Source organism: Mastomys coucha, unplaced genomic scaffold, assembly GCF_008632895.1.
Source record: "Mastomys coucha isolate ucsf_1 unplaced genomic scaffold, UCSF_Mcou_1 pScaffold21, whole genome shotgun sequence".
In the NCBI taxonomy this organism is placed as follows: Eukaryota; Metazoa; Chordata; class Mammalia; order Rodentia; family Muridae; genus Mastomys; species Mastomys coucha.
In genome coordinates, this window is record NW_022196904.1 from 166372361 (window position 1) to 166377431 (window position 5071).

The 5071-nt window shown below is 39.5% G+C and overlaps 1 protein-coding gene across 1 annotated transcript in view; it reads left to right on the forward strand.

Annotated features, from left to right (window-relative positions):
• Window positions 1-5071, forward strand: part of LOC116101450 (ferritin, mitochondrial-like) — a 17822-nt gene that overhangs the window by 11986 nt on the left and 765 nt on the right.

A 5071-nucleotide genomic window follows, 5' to 3' on the forward strand; every position in this document is an offset into this window, starting at 1 on the left:
ATACACTGAAACTAATAGAAAAGAAAGTGGGGAAGAGCCTCGAGCAAATAGGCACAGGGGAAAATTTCATGAATAGAACACCAATAGCTTATGCTCTAAGATCAAGAATTGAAAAATGAGATCTCATAAAATTGCAAAGCTTCTGTAAGGCAAAAGACACTGTCAATAGGGCAAAATGGCAACCAACAAATTGGGAAAAGATCTTTACCAATCCTATATCTGATAGAGGGCTAATATCCAAAGTATACAAAGAACTCAAGAAGTTAGACTCCAGAGAACCAAATAACCCTATTAAAAAATGGGTTAAAGAGCTAAACAAAGAATTCTCAACTGATGTATACCAAATGGCTGAGAAGCACCTCAAGAAATGTTCAACATCCTTAGCCATCAGGGAAATGCAAATCAAAACAACCCTGAGATTCCACCTCACACCAGTCAGAATGGCTAGGATAAAAGACTCAGGCTACCGCAGATGCTGGAGAGGTTGTGGAAAAAGAGGAACATTACTTCATTGCTGGTGGGATTGCAAGCTGGTACGACTCTGAAAATCAGTTTGGCGGTTCCTCTGGAACTTGGACATAATTCTACCAAAGGATCTAGCTATACCACTCCTGGGCATATACCCAGAAGATGCTCCAACATGTAATAAGGGCACATGCTCCATCATGTTCATAGCAGCCTTATTTATAATAGCCAGAAACTGGAAACAACCCAGATGTCCCTCAACAGAGGAATGGATACAGAAATTGCGGTACATTTACACAATTGAGTACTACTCAGCTGTTAAAAACAATGAATTTATAAAATTCTTAGGGAAATGGATGGATCTGGAGAATATCATCCTGAGTGAGGTGCTGGATGACAGGAGCCTGATATAGCTCTCACATGAGAGGCTCTGACAGTACCTGACTAATACAGAAGTAGAGGCTCACAGCCATCCATTGAACTGAGTACAGGGTCCCCAATGAAGAAGTTAGAGAAAGGACCCAAGGACCTGAAGGGTTTGCAGCCCCTTAGGACAAACAACAATATGAACTAACTAGTACCCTCAGAGCTCCTAGGGACTAAATCACCAACCAAGGAGTACACATGGTGGAACTGATGGCTTTGGCAGCATGTGTATAGTAGAGGATGGCCAAGTAGGTCATCAATGGGAGGAGAGGCCCTTGGCCCTGTGAAGGTTCTATGCCCCAGTGTAGGGGAATGCCAGGGCCAGTAAATAGGAGAGGGTGGGTGTGGCGAGCAGGGGGAGGAAGGAGGGAAAAGGGGTTTGTGCTTGTTGTTGTTTTTTGGGTTTTTTTTTTTTGGAGGGGAAACTGGGAAATGAGAAATCATATGACATGTAAATAAAGAAAATATCTAATAAAAAAATAAAGAAAACCCAAAGCAAAAAAATAAGGAAAATATTGAAGTAATTCCAAGATAGTTGGGAAGTTCATAAGTTTTCAGGTTCATTTTCTAGATAATCATTTAAATTTATATTTCAAATATCAAGTATTTTACTTGTCCTTTGTAAAAGCTTTAAAGCAGTTGTAAGGTGTCTAGTATTCCTATTTTTGTTTAAATACATATTTTTCATATACATCAGCATTTAACTTAAATCATTGTATACAGAGATTGTATATAGTATTACTTTTCATATTAAGAGAATATGCTATGTCACTTTTGTAATCCTTTTTTCAACAAATATATTCTATGCACAATACATGTTCTGCTACATGCAAGTTTTACATATATGATATAGTCAAACTTTTGTGAATTTGTGTAAAGTATGCATAGCTCAATCAGAAATGTTTCCTTCCAGAGAAGCTGGAAGTTATGGCCTTGATAGTTCAGTGTATCTAGATCTCTGCTAGAATTAAGTGTTTCATCTCTTTTCTTTCAATATTCGTAGTTGCTTATAAAGTGTTAATTCAATGTTCTTAGTAAGCTTGCTTATTGAGTGTTCATCCTGAATACAAAAATTGTGAGTTTTGGAAAGCTAGCTATAGCTACTGAGTGCATGTGTTCTAGTGTTGCTGTAGTTTCTACTGATGTCTGGCTGCGATGCACTATCCTTTAGTATGGCTAGGTGGGTGATGAAAATGTGTTCCATTGTTTGGACACCGGCTTTCTTCATAGGAGACTCAGCCATCCTCTACTGACAGGAATAACCCTGGCCTGTGGGCATAAAACCCTCATTGTGTGCCATTCCAGGGACCCTTCTCTGCGTGCCATGGTTGCTCCAGAACCACCAGCTACTTGGTTATGTAGTCACACATGTTCCTACTACTTTCTCTGTAACACTTTTCTGGGCCAAATGATGATAGATATCATTGTAATTCTGCTGTGCTAACTTCTATGGAATCTGCTTTGTCTAAGCAGGGGGCTCTAGTCCCCCATTGGTCAGATTCTTTCTTTGCCTACCACCAATCTTGGTTTGCTAGATGATTTAGAGTAATTTTACTGGAGCTACAAGGAGGAAGGAGGACTGATGTGCAAATCACCCAGTCTCTGGACACAGAATGCATTTCAAGTTTCACAGTCAGGTAGGACTTACCCCATGCTGCATGGTTGTCCATTTATCCTGCAGATTATAGCAAAGCCTTATTCTGCTGTGATATGTAAGAACAAGTCAGTTTCTTTTCTTTCTTTGGAGTTAGGTTCAAGTTGAACATGATGCATTACAAGTTTCACACCAAACTTTTTTTTCTAATTAAGTTATGTATTTTTTTCTTCCCAAGTCTCCCTTTCAGAAATCCCCTATCCCATCCTTCCTCCCCCTGCCTCTGTGAGGGTGCTTTGCCACCCACCCACTCCCATCCTCCCACCCTGGCATTCCCCTATACTAGGCCATTGAACACCCTCAGGCCCGAGGGCCTCTCTCCCACTGATATCCAACAATGCCATCTTCTGCCACATATGTGGCCAGAGCCATGTGTATTCTTTCGTTGGTGGTCCAGTCCCCCGGAGGTCTGGGGGATCTGACCTGTTGACACTGTTGCTCCCTCCATGGGTTTGCAAACACCCTCAGCTCCTTTGGTCCCTTCTCCATCTCCTCTATCGGGGACCCCAAACTTCTTGTGAAGTAGAAACTCAATATTGACTTTTGAATCTGGAAGCCACTGTACTCTGCAGCTAGAGACAAAAGGTCCTCAGTTCCTACCTTCCCTATGTGTGACCTCCTCCACCATGAGCAGTTCTCCCTCAACCTTGTGTACAGTCTCCTCATCCTGGTTGACATCCTCACCCTTCCATGTCTTTTGTACTGTAGTTATCTCATCATTAACTCTGTAAGTCAGTCAGGACTTTGCATGATTTATGTGTAAGACCTTGAAATTTTGTATTTTCAGATTATTTCTTTCTTTATAACATTTACATATTTTTACACAGGGGGAAGTGAAACACCTTCTTTATAAAATGAAGCTCAATGAATGGCTGTGTTCCTGTGTCTTCTAGTAATGCATCAGATAGAAATAATGTGTAGAATACTGCAGACTCTAACACCAAATTTACTTGTTCAATAGGAGAAACGTGAAAAGAAGAGAGAGATTTTATCTGTAACTTTTGTCAAAAACTTCATTATCAAAGACAAAACAAATGCTTGAAAGGAGGAAAAGAAGGCTAAGGTGTAAGTCTCCTTTTAAAGAGTCACTCAGACATTACCACTTAACATAGGATAGTGATAATTCTGTCTCTGTTGCTTACTCTGAACGACGACGACGAGGACGACAATGATGACGGTGATAGAATCCTGCTATTTCCTTGAAACTTATGTTTTAACTTAAAAGTGTACACAAATTTTGCATTATAAAGGCATTAATTACTTCTCTGTTACTATGACAAAGCATCATGAACAAAAGCAACTTAGAGAAGAGTTTATTCGTCTACAGTTCCACAGGTCTAGAGTCTATCATCATAGATAAGTCATGGCTTGGCAGCAGGAGCAGGAGACAGAATGATCACATTTTTAATTCACATACAAGAAGCAGTGAGAGACATTGGGGAGTAAGGCAAAACTATCAATCCTCAAAGCCCACCCCAGTGATGTACTTCATCCAGTAAGACTCTATATTTTAAGGATTCCATGACCTTGCCAAACAACACCACCACTTGGGACTAAGTGTTTAAATACATGAGCCTATGATTATGTCTCATTCAAATGACCACAATAATCTAAGAATGTATCTTTCTTTTAATAAAACATTTTTGCAAACATAATTAGTTTTAGTAGAATCTGAACTTTAGGATGAGAATTAGTATCTTACTTCCTTTACTCAAGATGGAGTATGGGATAATTAGGTACCTGCCTTTCAGTGTGATATAGGCTCATGGATTTGAACACTTAGTCCCAAGTTGGTGGTACAGTTTGGGAAGGTGATGGAATCCATAAAAAGTAGTCTTATTGGACAAAGTACATCACTGGGGTAGGCCTTGAAGGTTGACAGTTTGGAAGAATCTGATAGCCTTGTTTCATCAATAACTCCATACCCACCCTTTCCATATACATCTAGACATATGTGTGTGACATATTGTCACTGATATATGATCAAAAAGAAACTTTTGATCCTGATATATGGGAGCAGTGTGATAAAGAAGCAAGCATGCATTAATGTCAACTCCACTCTTTCTACACCATGCTTGGAAACATTATGCTGAATTGGTGGTATACACATGAGATAAATAACTTGTCCTGAAATATTTGTATGTTCCTGTCTCTGTCTTGGCTGTCATGAGGTGGGGAGCATTTCCTGCTACATCGTATTGCCTCCATGATATCCTGTGCTACCTTCAGGTTCATGCAATGATACTACCAACCTTAGGCAGAAAGAACCTTTGATACCATAAGCCAGAATAAAACTTTCCTCATTTAATTTTTTTTTCCAAGATAGGTTCTCTGTGTAGCCCTGGGTGTCCTGGAATCTGTAGACCAGGCTTGCAGGTTTTTGTTATAGTGATGAAAATCTGGCCTACACAATAGCAAATAGTAAATAATAATATAGAATCAGCTTTTTTTTGAGGGGGGGTACCAAAATTCTTTATTTGAAGAAATGGTACAAATTAAAAGAACTTAAGCAGATGTTTTGGTGCA